Source organism: Leptodactylus fuscus, unplaced genomic scaffold, assembly GCF_031893055.1.
Source record: "Leptodactylus fuscus isolate aLepFus1 unplaced genomic scaffold, aLepFus1.hap2 HAP2_SCAFFOLD_1092, whole genome shotgun sequence".
Taxonomy (NCBI): Eukaryota; Metazoa; Chordata; class Amphibia; order Anura; family Leptodactylidae; genus Leptodactylus; species Leptodactylus fuscus.
The window spans coordinates 1-16,146 of NW_027439916.1; the positions used below are offsets into that span (position 1 = coordinate 1).

The following is a 16,146-nucleotide window of genomic DNA, read 5'->3' on the forward strand; positions in this document are numbered from 1 at the left end:
TCAAGCGCTGTGCATCGCTGAGTGACAGTAGTGCAACTGGATTTGATCTGTTTCGCTGTACAAGAGGAACATTCTTCGTACGGTTCGGAAATTTTCTCTGTCTAGCATTTTTTGGACTTGCTTTGATGACGACAAAAATGTACCAAGCAGACAGCGATGTGCTGAGAAGTGTAGAGGTGGGGCCGTGGGCCCTACTGTGATGCCAAACGCATTGGCTATCACCCTGTTCACCTTTTGGTGCAGACCTCACACACCATGACAGATCGGTACACTATCCACAGCCAGCTGGAGCACCTCCAGTCCAAATATATTGGCACTGGTCACGCAGATACCACCAAGTGGGAATGGCTGGTGAATCAGCACCGAGACTCCTACTGCTCTTACATGGGCCACTTTGACCTGCTGAACTACTTTGCTGTAGCTGAGAACGAGAGCAAGGCCCGTGTGCGCTTCAATTTGATGGAGAAGATGCTCCAGCCGTGCGGGCCTCCGGTGGACAAACCTGACGAGTCTTAGAGCCAGAGCCATCCTTCTTCTTCTTCTCCCTGCTTGCTTTCCTATTCCCCCCACTCACTCTCTTCTTGTGGGGGCCCCAATTTTGTGATGTAATGTATTCCTTTTCTATTTTTTGGGAATTAAACCGTAGAAGCTGTGTTTCGAGGAAAAGCAAACAAACTCTTCGTGAAGTACGTTTTAGTGGGTGTGGTCTAATGCAGAGGCGGCCTGATGCAGATTTGCCTGCTGCGAAGGCAGTGCACTGCCGAGTCCCTTGCCGCCAAAGTTCTACTATCACCTGTGGTCACTTTCCTGTAGTGATTAACCATTGATTGGCTGACTGTGGTAATGCTGTGCACCTGTGTTTCTTGCCTGGGTGTGAGAGTTGCTGACCAGGTTGCTAGCTGTTCTTCCTTCTCCTTTGGCAGTGCACGTTGCTTCCGGGGGGCGCCGCTCGGGTGCGTCCAATTTTTGGGTTATCGCTTCTCGGCCTTTTGGCTAAGATCAAGTGTAGTATCTGTTCTTATCAGTTTAATATCTGATACGTCCCCTATCTGGGGACCATATATTAAATGGATTTTTGGAACAGGGAGATGGAAATAGAGCTTGCTCTGTCCACTCCACGCATTGACCTGGTATTGCAGTATCTCCAGGACCGGTGCACCCCTCTTAATTTGGTTGAAAAATAGAAAAAGAATTTCTTTTTTCCTTCTGCTGCTTGCTTGCTGGCATTTCAATGTCTTGCAACAAATCAGAAGAATTAGATGAGAAATCCTATTTGTATTTCCGAATTTTATTTATTTTTTTTGGTTCAATAATTTTGTGTCACCCCTTCTACCTCTTAGATTGTCAGCTCTTGCGAGCAGGGCCCTCAGTTTCTGCATTGTGTGAAATGACTAGTTTTGTAATGTATATTGTTGTCTGTAAATTAACCTGACAAATTGTACAGCGCTGCGGAATGTGTTGGCGCTATATAAATATGATGTATTGTTATCATTGTAATTTTTGGTAATTGTTTTTTCTTTTGTCCAAATTTATTTATTTTCATTTTGGTTTCTTCATTTTGTTTCAGATTTTCCTGCTGACTTGAAAACTTTTTTTCCGTGGAAGAGAATGGAGTATTAAAATTTCTGAGGCAAGCAAGAGAAATTGCTTTGCACTTGTACCTGGATTTTGCACAACTTGATGCTACTGCTACTGCTATTACTGCTGCTGTTGTTGTCGTCCTCCTCCTCTTCTTCTTATTTCGCAGTGCTTGTTGCCCTCTTGTGGCTGCCTGCTTGCTCCGGAGACAGACTGACATGCAGGCAGGGTTTATGCAGATTTGCAGCAAGCGCTGTGCATCGCTGAGTGACAGTAGTGGCAACTGGATTTGATCTGTTTCGCTGTACAAGAGGAACATTCTTCGTACGGTTTCGGAAATTTTCTCTGTCTAGCATTTTTTGGACTTGCTTTGATGACGACAAAAATGTACCAAGCAGACAGCGATGTGCTGAGAAGTGTAGAGGTGGGCCGTGGGCCCTACTGTGATGCCAAACGCATTGGCTATCACCCTGTTCACCTTTTGGTGCAGACCTCACACACCATGACAGATCGGTACACTATCCACAGCCAGCTGGAGCACCTCCAGTCCAAATATATTGGCACTGGTCACGCAGATACCACCAAGTGGGAATGGCTGGTGAATCAGCACCGAGACTCCTACTGCTCTTACATGGGCCACTTTGACCTGCTGAACTACTTTGCTGTAGCTGAGAACGAGAGCAAGGCCCGTGTGCGCTTCAATTTGATGGAGAAGATGCTCCAGCCGTGCGGGCCTCCGGTGGACAAACCTGACGAGTCTTAGAGCCAGAGCCATCCTTCTTCTTCTTCTCCCTGCTTGCTTTCCTATTCCCCCCACTCACTCTCTTCTTGTGGGGGCCCCAATTTTGTGATGTAATGTATTCCTTTCTATTTTTTGGGAATTAAACCGTAGAAGCTGTGTTTCGAGGAAAAGCAAACAAACTCTTCGTGAAGTACGTTTTAGTGGGTGTGGTCTAATGCAGAGGCGGGCCTGATGCAGATTTGCCTGCTGCGAAGGCAGTGCACTGCCGAGTCCTTGCCGCCAAAGTTCTACTATCACCTGTGGTCACTTTCCTGTAGTGATTAACCATTGATTGGCTGACTGTGGTAATGCTGTGCACCTGTGTTTCTTGCCTGGGTGTGAGAGTTGCTGACCAGGTTGCTAGCTGTTCTTCCTTCTCCTTTGGCAGTGCACGTTGCTTCCGGGGGGCGCCGCTCGGGTGCGTCCAATTTTTGGGTTATCGCTTCTCGGCCTTTTGGCTAAGATCAAGTGTAGTATCTGTTCTTATCAGTTTAATATCTGATACGTCCCCTATCTGGGGACCATATATTAAATGGATTTTTGGAACAGGGAGATGGAAATAGAGCTTGCTCTGTCCACTCCACGCATTGACCTGGTATTGCAGTATCTCCAGGACCGGTGCACCCCTCTTAATTTGGTTGAAAAATAGAAAAAGAATTTCTTTTTTCCTTCTGCTGCTTGCTTGCTGGCATTTCAATGTCTTGCAACAAATCAGAAGAATTAGATGAGAAATCCTATTTGTATTTCCGAATTTTATTTATTTTTTTTGGTTCAATAATTTTGTGTCACCCCCTTCTACCTCTTAGATTGTCAGCTCTTGCGAGCAGGGCCCTCAGTTTCTGCATTGTGTGAAATGACTAGTTTTGTAATGTATATTGTTGTCTGTAAATTAACCTGACAAATTGTACAGCGCTGCGGAATGTGTTGGCGCTATATAAATATGATGTATTGTTATCATTGTAATTTTTGGTAATTGTTTTTTCTTTTGTCCAAATTTATTTATTTTCATTTTGGTTTCTTCATTTTGTTTCAGATTTTCCTGCTGACTTGAAAACTTTTTTTCCGTGGAAGAGAATGGAGTATTAAAATTTCTGAGGCAAGCAAGAGAAATTGCTTTGCACTTGTACCTGGATTTTGCACAACTTGATGCTACTGCTTACTGCTATTACTGCTGCTGTTGTTGTCGTCCTCCTCCTCTTCTTCTTATTTCGCAGTGCTTGTTGCCCTCTTGTGGCTGCCTGCTTGCTCCGGAGACAGACTGACATGCAGGCAGGGTTTATGCAGATTTGCAGCAAGCGCTGTGCATCGCTGAGTGACAGTAGTGGCAACTGGATTTGATCTGTTTCGCTGTACAAGAGGAACATTCTTCGTACGGTTTCGGAAATTTTCTCTGTCTAGCATTTTTTGGACTTGCTTGATGACGACAAAAATGTACCAAGCAGACAGCGATGTGCTGAGAAGTGTAGAGGTGGGGCCGTGGGCCCTACTGTGATGCCAAACGCATTGGCTATCACCCTGTTCACCTTTTGGTGCAGACCTCACACACCATGACAGATCGGTACACTATCCACAGCCAGCTGGAGCACCTCCAGTCCAAATATATTGGCACTGGTCACGCAGATACCACCAAGTGGGAATGGCTGGTGAATCAGCACCGAGACTCCTACTGCTCTTACATGGGCCACTTTGACCTGCTGAACTACTTTGCTGTAGCTGAGAACGAGAGCAAGGCCCGTGTGCGCTTCAATTTGATGGAGAAGATGCTCCAGCCGTGCGGGCCTCCGGTGGACAAACCTGACGAGTCTTAGAGCCAGAGCCATCCTTCTTCTTCTTCTCCCTGCTTGCTTTCCTATTCCCCCCACTCACTCTCTTCTTGTGGGGGCCCCAATTTTGTGATGTAATGTATTCCTTTTCTATTTTTTGGGAATTAAACCGTAGAAGCTGTGTTTCGAGGAAAAGCAAACAAACTCTTCGTGAAGTACGTTTTAGTGGGTGTGGTCTAATGCAGAGGCGGGCCTGATGCAGATTTGCCTGCTGCGAAGGCAGTGCACTGCCGAGTCCTTGCCGCCAAAGTTCTACTATCACCTGTGGTCACTTTCCTGTAGTGATTAACCATTGATTGGCTGACTGTGGTAATGCTGTGCACCTGTGTTTCTTGCCTGGGTGTGAGAGTTTGCTGACCAGGTTGCTAGCTGTTCTTCCTTCTCCTTTGGCAGTGCACGTTGCTTCCGGGGGGCGCCGCTCGGGTGCGTCCAATTTTTGGGTTATCGCTTCTCGGCCTTTTGGCTAAGATCAAGTGTAGTATCTGTTCTTATCAGTTTAATATCTGATACGTCCCCTATCTGGGGACCATATATTAAATGGATTTTTGGAACAGGGAGATGGAAATAGAGCTTGCTCTGTCCACTCCACGCATTGACCTGGTATTGCAGTATCTCCAGGACCGGTGCACCCCTCTTAATTTGGTTGAAAAATAGAAAAAGAATTTCTTTTTTCCTTCTGCTGCTTGCTTGCTGGCATTTCAATGTCTTGCAACAAATCAGAAGAATTAGATGAGAAATCCTATTTGTATTTCCGAATTTTATTTATTTTTTTTGGTTCAATAATTTTGTGTCACCCCCTTCTACCTCTTAGATTGTCAGCTCTTGCGAGCAGGGCCCTCAGTTTTCTGCATTGTGTGAAATGACTAGTTTTGTAATGTATATTGTTGTCTGTAAATTAACCTGACAAATTGTACAGCGCTGCGGAATGTGTTGGCGCTATATAAATATGATGTATTGTTATCATTGTAATTTTTGGTAATTGTTTTTTCTTTTGTCCAAATTTATTTATTTTTCATTTTGGTTTCTTCATTTTGTTTCAGATTTTCCTGCTGACTTGAAAACTTTTTTTCCGTGGAAGAGAATGGAGTATTAAAATTTCTGAGGCAAGCAAGAGAAATTGCTTTGCACTTGTACCTGGATTTTGCACAACTTGATGCTACTGCTACTGCTATTACTGCTGCTGTTGTTGTCGTCCTCCTCCTCTTCTTCTTATTTCGCAGTGCTTGTTGCCCTCTTGTGGCTGCCTGCTTGCTCCGGAGACAGACTGACATGCAGGCAGGGTTTATGCAGATTTGCAGCAAGCGCTGTGCATCGCTGAGTGACAGTAGTGGCAACTGGATTTGATCTGTTTCGCTGTACAAGAGGAACATTCTTCGTACGGGTTTCGGAATTTTCTCTGTCTAGCATTTTTTGGACTTGCTTTGATGACGACAAAAATGTACCAAGCAGACAGCGATGTGCTGAGAAGTGTAGAGGTGGGGCCGTGGGCCCTACTGTGATGCCAAACGCATTGGCTATCACCCTGTTCACCTTTGGTGCAGACCTCACACACCATGACAGATCGGTACACTATCCACAGCCAGCTGGAGCACCTCCAGTCCAAATATATTGGCACTGGTCACGCAGATACCACCAAGTGGGAATGGCTGGTGAATCAGCACCGAGACTCCTACTGCTCTTACATGGGCCACTTTGACCTGCTGAACTACTTTGCTGTAGCTGAGAACGAGAGCAAGGCCCGTGTGCGCTTCAATTTGATGGAGAAGATGCTCCAGCCGTGCGGGCCTCCGGTGGACAAACCTGACGAGTCTTAGAGCCAGAGCCATCCTTCTTCTTCTTCTCCCTGCTTGCTTTCCTATTCCCCCCACTCACTCTCTTCTTGTGGGGGCCCCAATTTTGTGATGTAATGTATTCCTTTTCTATTTTTTGGGAATTAAACCGTAGAAGCTGTGTTTCGAGGAAAAGCAAACAAACTCTTCGTGAAGTACGTTTTAGTGGGTGTGGTCTAATGCAGAGGCGGGCCTGATGCAGATTTGCCTGCTGCGAAGGCAGTGCACTGCCGAGTCCTTGCCGCCAAAGTTCTACTATCACCTGTGGTCACTTTCCTGTAGTGATTAACCATTGATTGGCTGACTGTGGTAATGCTGTGCACCTGTGTTTCTTGCCTGGGTGTGAGAGTTGCTGACCAGGTTGCTAGCTGTTCTTCCTTCTCCTTTGGCAGTGCACGTTGCTTCCGGGGGGCGCCGCTCGGGTGCGTCCAATTTTTGGGTTATCGCTTCTCGGCCTTTTGGCTAAGATCAAGTGTAGTATCTGTTCTTATCAGTTTAATATCTGATACGTCCCCTATCTGGGGACCATATATTAAATGGATTTTTGGAACAGGGGAGATGGAAATAGAGCTTGCTCTGTCCACTCCACGCATTGACCTGGTATTGCAGTATCTCCAGGACCGGTGCACCCCCTCTTAATTTGGTTGAAAAATAGAAAAAGAATTTCTTTTTTTCCTTCTGCTGCTTGCTTGCTGGCATTTCAATGTCTTGCAACAAATCAGAAGAATTAGATGAGAAATCCTATTTGTATTTCCGAATTTTATTTATTTTTTTTGGTTCAATAATTTTGTGTCACCCCTTCTACCTCTTAGATTGTCAGCTCTTGCGAGCAGGGCCCTCAGTTTCTGCATTGTGTGAAATGACTAGTTTTGTAATGTATATTGTTGTCTGTAAATTAACCTGACAAATTGTACAGCGCTGCGGAATGTGTTGGCGCTATATAAATATGATCGTATTGTTATCATTGTAATTTTTGGTAATTGTTTTTTCTTTTGTCCAAATTTATTTATTTTCATTTTGGTTTCTTCATTTTGTTTCAGATTTTCCTGCTGACTTGAAAACTTTTTTTCCGTGGAAGAGAATGGAGTATTAAAATTTCTGAGGCAAGCAAGAGAAATTGCTTTGCACTTGTACCTGGATTTTGCACAACTTGATGCTACTGCTACTGCTATTACTGCTGCTGTTGTTGTCGTCCTCCTCCTCTTCTTCTTATTTCGCAGTGCTTGTTGCCCTCTTGTGGCTGCCTGCTTGCTCCGGAGACAGACTGACATGCAGGCAGGGTTTATGCAGATTTGCAGCAAGCGCTGTGCATCGCTGAGTGACAGTAGTGGCAACTGGATTTGATCTGTTTCGCTGTACAAGAGGAACATTCTTCGTACGGTTTCGGAAATTTTCTCTGTCTAGCATTTTTTGGACTTGCTTTGATGACGACAAAAATGTACCAAGCAGACAGCGATGTGCTGAGAAGTGTAGAGGTGGGGCCGTGGGCCCTACTGTGATGCCAAACGCATTGGCTATCACCCTGTTCACCTTTTGGTGCAGACCTCACACACCATGACAGATCGGTAACACTATCCACAGCCAGCTGGAGCACCTCCAGTCCAAATATATTGGCACTGGTCACGCAGATACCACCAAGTGGGAATGGCTGGTGAATCAGCACCGAGACTCCTACTGCTCTTACATGGGCCACTTTGACCTGCTGAACTACTTTGCTGTAGCTGAGAACGAGAGCAAGGCCCGTGTGCGCTTCAATTTGATGGAGAAGATGCTCCAGCCCGTGCGGGCCTCCGGTGGACAAACCTGACGAGTCTTAGAGCCAGAGCCATCCTTCTTCTTCTTCTCCCTGCTTGCTTTCCTATTCCCCCCACTCACTCTCTTCTTGTGGGGGCCCCAATTTTGTGATGTAATGTATTCCTTTTCTATTTTTTGGGAATTAAACCGTAGAAGCTGTGTTTCGAGGAAAAGCAAACAAACTCTTCGTGAAGTACGTTTTAGTGGGTGTGGTCTAATGCAGAGGCGGGCCTGATGCAGATTTGCCTGCTGCGAAGGCAGTGCACTGCCGAGTCCTTGCCGCCAAAGTTCTACTATCACCTGTGGTCACTTTCCTGTAGTGATTAACCATTGATTGGCTGACTGTGGTAATGCTGTGCACCTGTGTTTCTTGCCTGGGTGTGAGAGTTGCTGACCAGGTTGCTAGCTGTTCTTCCTTCTCCTTTGGCAGTGCACGTTGCTTCCGGGGGGCGCCGCTCGGGTGCGTCCAATTTTTGGGTTATCGCTTCTCGGCTTTTGGCTAAGATCAAGTGTAGTATCTGTTCTTATCAGTTTAATATCTGATACGTCCCCTATCTGGGGACCATATATTAAATGGATTTTTGGAACAGGGAGATGGAAATAGAGCTTGCTCTGTCCACTCCACGCATTGACCTGGTATTGCAGTATCTCCAGGACCGGTGCACCCCTCTTAATTTGGTTGAAAAATAGAAAAAGAATTTCTTTTTTCCTTCTGCTGCTTGCTTGCTGGCATTTCAATGTCTTGCAACAAATCAGAAGAATTAGATGAGAAATCCTATTTGTATTTCCGAATTTTATTTATTTTTTTTGGTTCAATATTTTGTGTCACCCCTTCTACCTCTTAGATTGTCAGCTCTTGCGAGCATGGCCCTCAGTTTCTGCATTGTGTGAAATGACTAGTTTTGTAATGTATATTGTTGTCTGTAAATTAACCTGACAAATTGTACAGCGCTGCGGAATGTGTTGGCGCTATATAAATATGATGTATTGTTATCATTGTAATTTTTGGTAATTGTTTTTTCTTTTGTCCAAATTTATTTATTTTCATTTTGGTTTCTTCATTTTGTTCAGATTTTCCTGCTGACTTGAAAACTTTTTTTCCGTGGAAGAGAATGGAGTATTAAAATTTCTGAGGCAAGCAAGAGAAATTGCTTTGCACTTGTACCTGGATTTTGCACAACTTGATGCTACTGCTACTGCTATTACTGCTGCTGTTGTTGTCGTCCTCCTCCTCTTCTTCTTATTTCGCAGTGCTTGTTGCCCTCTTGTGGCTGCCTGCTTGCTCCGGAGACAGACTGACATGCAGGCAGGGTTTATGCAGATTTGCAGCAAGCGCTGTGCATCGCTGAGTGACAGTAGTGGCAACTGGATTTGATCTGTTTCGCTGTACAAGAGGAACATTCTTCGTACGGTTTCGGAAATTTTCTCTGTCTAGCATTTTTTGGACTTGCTTTGATGACGACAAAAATGTACCAAGCAGACAGCGATGTGCTGAGAAGTGTAGAGGTGGGGCCGTGGGCCCTACTGTGATGCCAAACGCATTGGCTATCACCCTGTTCACCTTTGGTGCAGACCTCACACACCATGACAGATCGGTACACTATCCACAGCCAGCTGGAGCACCTCCAGTCCAAATATATTGGCACTGGTCACGCAGATACCACCAAGTGGGAATGGCTGGTGAATCAGCACCGAGACTCCTACTGCTCTTACATGGGCCACTTTGACCTGCTGAACTACTTTGCTGTAGCTGAGAACGAGAGCAAGGCCCGTGTGCGCTTCAATTTGATGGAGAAGATGCTCCAGCCGTGCGGGCCTCCGGTGGACAAACCTGACGAGTCTTAGAGCCAGAGCCATCCTTCTTCTTCTTCTCCCTGCTTGCTTTCCTATTCCCCCCACTCACTCTCTTCTTGTGGGGGCCCCAATTTTGTGATGTAATGTATTCCTTTTCTATTTTTTGGGAATTAAACCGTAGAAGCTGTGTTTCGAGGAAAAGCAAACAAACTCTTCGTGAAGTACGTTTTAGTGGTGTGGTCTAATGCAGAGGCGGGCCTGATGCAGATTTGCCTGCTGCGAAGGCAGTGCACTGCCGAGTCCTTGCCGCCAAAGTTCTACTATCACCTGTGGTCACTTTCCTGTAGTGATTAACCATTGATTGGCTGACTGTGGTAATGCTGTGCACCTGTGTTTCTTGCCTGGGTGTGAGAGTTGCTGACCAGGTTGCTAGCTGTTCTTCCTTCTCCTTTGGCAGTGCACGTTGCTTCCGGGGGGCGCCGCTCGGGTGCGTCCAATTTTTGGGTTATCGCTTCTCGGCCTTTTGGCTAAGATCAAGTGTAGTATCTGTTCTTATCAGTTTAATATCTGATACGTCCCCTATCTGGGGACCATATATTAAATGGATTTTTGGAACAGGGAGATGGAAATAGAGCTTGCTCTGTCCACTCCACGCATTGACCTGGTATTGCAGTATCTCCAGGGACCGGTGCACCCCTCTTAATTTGGTTGAAAAATAGAAAAAGAATTTCTTTTTTCCTTCTGCTGCTTGCTTGCTGGCATTTCAATGTCTTGCAACAAATCAGAAGAATTAGATGAGAAATCCTATTTGTATTTCCGAATTTTATTTATTTTTTTTGGTTCAATAATTTTGTGTCACCCCTTCTACCTCTTAGATTGTCAGCTCTTGCGAGCAGGGCCCTCAGTTTCTGCATTGTGTGAAATGACTAGTTTTGTAATGTATATTGTTGTCTGTAAATTAACCTGACAAATTGTACAGCGCTGCGGAATGTGTTGGCGCTATATAAATATGATGTATTGTTATCATTGTAATTTTTGGTAATTGTTTTTTCTTTTGTCCAAATTTATTTATTTTCATTTTGGTTTCTTCATTTTGTTTCAGATTTTCCTGCTGACTTGAAAACTTTTTTTCCGTGGAAGAGAATGGAGTATTAAAATTTCTGAGGCAAGCAAGAGAAATTGCTTTGCACTTGTACCTGGATTTTGCACAACTTGATGCTACTGCTACTGCTATTACTGCTGCTGTTGTTGTCGTCCTCCTCCTCTTCTTCTTATTTCGCAGTGCTTGTTGCCCTCTTGTGGCTGCCTGCTTGCTCCGGAGACAGACTGACATGCAGGCAGGGTTTATGCAGATTTGCAGCAAGCGCTGTGCATCGCTGAGTGACAGTAGTGGCAACTGGATTTGATCTGTTTCGCTGTACAAGAGGAACATTCTTCGTACGGTTTCGGAAATTTTCTCTGTCTAGCATTTTTTGGACTTGCTTTGATGACGACAAAAATGTACCAAGCAGACAGCGATGTGCTGAGAAGTGTAGAGGTGGGGCCGTGGGCCCTACTGTGATGCCAAACGCATTGGCTATCACCCTGTTCACCTTTTGGTGCAGACCTCACACACCATGACAGATCGGTACACTATCCACAGCCAGCTGGAGCACCTCCAGTCCAAATATATTGGCACTGGTCACGCAGATACCACCAAGTGGGAATGGCTGGTGAATCAGCACCGAGACTCCTACTGCTCTTACATGGGCCACTTTGACCTGCTGAACTACTTTGCTGTAGCTGAGAACGAGAGCAAGGCCCGTGTGCGCTTCAATTTGATGGAGAAGATGCTCCAGCCGTGCGGGCCTCCGGTGGACAAACCTGACGAGTCTTAGAGCCAGAGCCATCCTTCTTCTTCTTCTCCCTGCTTGCTTTCCTATTCCCCCCACTCACTCTCTTCTTGTGGGGGCCCCAATTTTGTGATGTAATGTATTCCTTTTCTATTTTTTGGGAATTAAACCGTAGAAGCTGTGTTTCGAGGAAAAGCAAACAAACTCTTCGTGAAGTACGTTTTAGTGGGTGTGGTCTAATGCAGAGGCGGGCCTGATGCAGATTTGCCTGCTGCGAAGGCAGTGCACTGCCGAGTCCTTGCCGCCAAAGTTCTACTATCACCTGTGGTCACTTTCCTGTAGTGATTAACCATTGATTGGCTGACTGTGGTAATGCTGTGCACCTGTGTTTCTTGCCTGGGTGTGAGAGTTGCTGACCAGGTTGCTAGCTGTTCTTCCTTCTCCTTTGGCAGTGCACGTTGCTTCCGGGGGGCGCCGCTCGGGTGCGTCCAATTTTTGGGTTATCGCTTCTCGGCCTTTTGGCTAAGATCAAGTGTAGTATCTGTTCTTATCAGTTTAATATCTGATACGTCCCCTATCTGGGGACCATATATTAAATGGATTTTTGGAACAGGGAGATGGAAATAGAGCTTGCTCTGTCCACTCCACGCATTGACCTGGTATTGCAGTATCTCCAGGACCGGTGCACCCCTCTTAATTTGGTTGAAAAATAGAAAAAGAATTTCTTTTTTCCTTCTGCTGCTTGCTTGCTGGCATTTCAATGTCTTGCAACAAATCAGAAGAATTAGATGAGAAATCCTATTTGTATTTCCGAATTTTATTTATTTTTTTTGGTTCAATAATTTTGTGTCACCCCTTCTACCTCTTAGATTGTCAGCTCTTGCGAGCAGGGCCCTCAGTTTCTGCATTGTGTGAAATGACTAGTTTTGTAATGTATATTGTTGTCTGTAAATTAACCTGACAAATTGTACAGCGCTGCGGAATGTGTTGGCGCTATATAAATATGATGTATTGTTATCATTGTAATTTTTGGTAATTGTTTTTTCTTTTGTCCAAATTTATTTATTTTCATTTTGGTTTCTTCATTTTGTTTCAGATTTTCCTGCTGACTTGAAAACTTTTTTTCCGTGGAAGAGAATGGAGTATTAAAATTTCTGAGGCAAGCAAGAGAAATTGCTTTGCACTTGTACCTGGATTTTGCACAACTTGATGCTACTGCTACTGCTATTACTGCTGCTGTTGTTGTCGTCCTCCTCCTCTTCTTCTTATTTCGCAGTGCTTGTTGCCCTCTTGTGGCTGCCTGCTTGCTCCGGAGACAGACTGACATGCAGGCAGGGTTTATGCAGATTTGCAGCAAGCGCTGTGCATCGCTGAGTGACAGTAGTGGCAACTGGATTTGATCTGTTTCGCTGTACAAGAGGAACATTCTTCGTACGGTTTCGGAAATTTTCTCTGTCTAGCATTTTTTGGACTTGCTTTGATGACGACAAAAATGTACCAAGCAGACAGCGATGTGCTGAGAAGTGTAGAGGTGGGGCCGTGGGCCCTACTGTGATGCCAAACGCATTGGCTATCACCCTGTTCACCTTTTGGTGCAGACCTCACACACCATGACAGATCGGTACACTATCCACAGCCAGCTGGAGCACCTCCAGTCCAAATATATTGGCACTGGTCACGCAGATACCACCAAGTGGGAATGGCTGGTGAATCAGCACCGAGACTCCTACTGCTCTTACATGGGCCACTTTGACCTGCTGAACTACTTTGCTGTAGCTGAGAACGAGAGCAAGGCCCGTGTGCGCTTCAATTTGATGGAGAAGATGCTCCAGCCGTGCGGGCCTCCGGTGGACAAACCTGACGAGTCTTAGAGCCAGAGCCATCCTTCTTCTTCTTCTCCCTGCTTGCTTTCCTATTCCCCCCACTCACTCTCTTCTTGTGGGGGCCCCAATTTTGTGATGTAATGTATTCCTTTTCTATTTTTTGGGAATTAAACCGTAGAAGCTGTGTTTCGAGGAAAAGCAAACAAACTCTTCGTGAAGTACGTTTTAGTGGGTGTGGTCTAATGCAGAGGCGGGCCTGATGCAGATTTGCCTGCTGCGAAGGCAGTGCACTGCCGAGTCCTTGCCGCCAAAGTTCTACTATCACCTGTGGTCACTTTCCTGTAGTGATTAACCATTGATTGGCTGACTGTGGTAATGCTGTGCACCTGTGTTTCTTGCCTGGGTGTGAGAGTTGCTGACCAGGTTGCTAGCTGTTCTTCCTTCTCCTTTGGCAGTGCACGTTGCTTCCGGGGGGCGCCGCTCGGGTGCGTCCAATTTTTGGGTTATCGCTTCTCGGCCTTTTGGCTAAGATCAAGTGTAGTATCTGTTCTTATCAGTTTAATATCTGATACGTCCCCTATCTGGGGACCATATATTAAATGGATTTTTGGAACAGGGAGATGGAAATAGAGCTTGCTCTGTCCACTCCACGCATTGACCTGGTATTGCAGTATCTCCAGGACCGGTGCACCCCTCTTAATTTGGTTGAAAAATAGAAAAAGAATTTCTTTTTTCCTTCTGCTGCTTGCTTGCTGGCATTTCAATGTCTTGCAACAAATCAGAAGAATTAGATGAGAAATCCTATTTGTATTTCCGAATTTTATTTATTTTTTTTGGTTCAATAATTTTGTGTCACCCCTTCTACCTCTTAGATTGTCAGCTCTTGCGAGCAGGGCCCTCAGTTTCTGCATTGTGTGAAATGACTAGTTTTGTAATGTATATTGTTGTCTGTAAATTAACCTGACAAATTGTACAGCGCTGCGGAATGTGTTGGCGCTATATAAATATGATGTATTGTTATCATTGTAATTTTTGGTAATTGTTTTTTCTTTTGTCCAAATTTATTTATTTTCATTTTGGTTTCTTCATTTTGTTTCAGATTTTCCTGCTGACTTGAAAACTTTTTTTCCGTGGAAGAGAATGGAGTATTAAAATTTCTGAGGCAAGCAAGAGAAATTGCTTTGCACTTGTACCTGGATTTTGCACAACTTGATGCTACTGCTACTGCTATTACTGCTGCTGTTGTTGTCGTCCTCCTCCTCTTCTTCTTATTTCGCAGTGCTTGTTGCCCTCTTGTGGCTGCCTGCTTGCTCCGGAGACAGACTGACATGCAGGCAGGGTTTATGCAGATTTGCAGCAAGCGCTGTGCATCGCTGAGTGACAGTAGTGGCAACTGGATTTGATCTGTTTCGCTGTACAAGAGGAACATTCTTCGTACGGTTTCGGAAATTTTCTCTGTCTAGCATTTTTTGGACTTGCTTTGATGACGACAAAAATGTACCAAGCAGACAGCGATGTGCTGAGAAGTGTAGAGGTGGGGCCGTGGGCCCTACTGTGATGCCAAACGCATTGGCTATCACCCTGTTCACCTTTTGGTGCAGACCTCACACACCATGACAGATCGGTACACTATCCACAGCCAGCTGGAGCACCTCCAGTCCAAATATATTGGCACTGGTCACGCAGATACCACCAAGTGGGAATGGCTGGTGAATCAGCACCGAGACTCCTACTGCTCTTACATGGGCCACTTTGACCTGCTGAACTACTTTGCTGTAGCTGAGAACGAGAGCAAGGCCCGTGTGCGCTTCAATTTGATGGAGAAGATGCTCCAGCCGTGCGGGCCTCCGGTGGACAAACCTGACGAGTCTTAGAGCCAGAGCCATCCTTCTTCTTCTTCTCCCTGCTTGCTTTCCTATTCCCCCCACTCACTCTCTTCTTGTGGGGGCCCCAATTTTGTGATGTAATGTATTCCTTTTCTATTTTTTGGGAATTAAACCGTAGAAGCTGTGTTTCGAGGAAAAGCAAACAAACTCTTCGTGAAGTACGTTTTAGTGGGTGTGGTCTAATGCAGAGGCGGGCCTGATGCAGATTTGCCTGCTGCGAAGGCAGTGCACTGCCGAGTCCTTGCCGCCAAAGTTCTACTATCACCTGTGGTCACTTTCCTGTAGTGATTAACCATTGATTGGCTGACTGTGGTAATGCTGTGCACCTGTGTTTCTTGCCTGGGTGTGAGAGTTGCTGACCAGGTTGCTAGCTGTTCTTCCTTCTCCTTTGGCAGTGCACGTTGCTTCCGGGGGGCGCCGCTCGGGTGCGTCCAATTTTTGGGTTATCGCTTCTCGGCCTTTTGGCTAAGATCAAGTGTAGTATCTGTTCTTATCAGTTTAATATCTGATACGTCCCCTATCTGGGGACCATATATTAAATGGATTTTTGGAACAGGGAGATGGAAATAGAGCTTGCTCTGTCCACTCCACGCATTGACCTGGTATTGCAGTATCTCCAGGACCGGTGCACCCCTCTTAATTTGGTTGAAAAATAGAAAAAGAATTTCTTTTTTCCTTCTGCTGCTTGCTTGCTGGCATTTCAATGTCTTGCAACAAATCAGAAGAATTAGATGAGAAATCCTATTTGTATTTCCGAATTTTATTTATTTTTTTTGGTTCAATAATTTTGTGTCACCCCTTCTACCTCTTAGATTGTCAGCTCTTGCGAGCAGGGCCCTCAGTTTCTGCATTGTGTGAAATGACTAGTTTTGTAATGTATATTGTTGTCTGTAAATTAACCTGACAAATTGTACAGCGCTGCGGAATGTGTTGGCGCTATATAAATATGATGTATTGTTATCATTGTAATTTTTGGTAATTGTTTTTTCTTTTGTCCAAATTTATT

The 16,146-nt window shown here is 45.2% G+C and overlaps 9 non-coding genes across 9 annotated transcripts; all 9 read left to right on the forward strand.

The window, feature by feature from the left end:
• The first annotated feature begins 973 nt into the window (after nt 1-973).
• LOC142186620 (U2 spliceosomal RNA) lies at nt 974-1,164 on the forward strand. The gene has a single exon (XR_012712184.1). It is a non-coding gene; the product is annotated as a U2 spliceosomal RNA (small nuclear RNA).
• A 1,633-nt stretch (nt 1,165-2,797) lies between these two features.
• Nucleotides 2,798-2,988, forward strand: LOC142186631 (U2 spliceosomal RNA). Its single transcript, XR_012712195.1, has one exon. It is a non-coding gene; the product is annotated as a U2 spliceosomal RNA (small nuclear RNA).
• Nucleotides 2,989-4,625: 1,637 nt separating this feature from the next.
• LOC142186638 (U2 spliceosomal RNA) lies at nt 4,626-4,816 on the forward strand. Its single transcript, XR_012712202.1, has one exon. It is a non-coding gene; the product is annotated as a U2 spliceosomal RNA (small nuclear RNA).
• A 1,637-nt stretch (nt 4,817-6,453) lies between these two features.
• Nucleotides 6,454-6,645, forward strand: LOC142186635 (U2 spliceosomal RNA). The gene has a single exon (XR_012712199.1). It is a non-coding gene; the product is annotated as a U2 spliceosomal RNA (small nuclear RNA).
• Nucleotides 6,646-8,285: 1,640 nt separating this feature from the next.
• LOC142186637 (U2 spliceosomal RNA) lies at nt 8,286-8,475 on the forward strand. The gene has a single exon (XR_012712201.1). It is a non-coding gene; the product is annotated as a U2 spliceosomal RNA (small nuclear RNA).
• Nucleotides 8,476-10,106: 1,631 nt separating this feature from the next.
• LOC142186636 (U2 spliceosomal RNA) lies at nt 10,107-10,298 on the forward strand. Its single transcript, XR_012712200.1, has one exon. It is a non-coding gene; the product is annotated as a U2 spliceosomal RNA (small nuclear RNA).
• A 1,635-nt stretch (nt 10,299-11,933) lies between these two features.
• On the forward strand, nt 11,934-12,124 carry LOC142186639 (U2 spliceosomal RNA). The gene has a single exon (XR_012712203.1). It is a non-coding gene; the product is annotated as a U2 spliceosomal RNA (small nuclear RNA).
• Nucleotides 12,125-13,759: 1,635 nt separating this feature from the next.
• On the forward strand, nt 13,760-13,950 carry LOC142186640 (U2 spliceosomal RNA). The gene has a single exon (XR_012712204.1). It is a non-coding gene; the product is annotated as a U2 spliceosomal RNA (small nuclear RNA).
• A 1,635-nt stretch (nt 13,951-15,585) lies between these two features.
• On the forward strand, nt 15,586-15,776 carry LOC142186621 (U2 spliceosomal RNA). Its single transcript, XR_012712185.1, has one exon. It is a non-coding gene; the product is annotated as a U2 spliceosomal RNA (small nuclear RNA).
• The last annotated feature ends 370 nt before the right edge of the window (nt 15,777-16,146 follow it).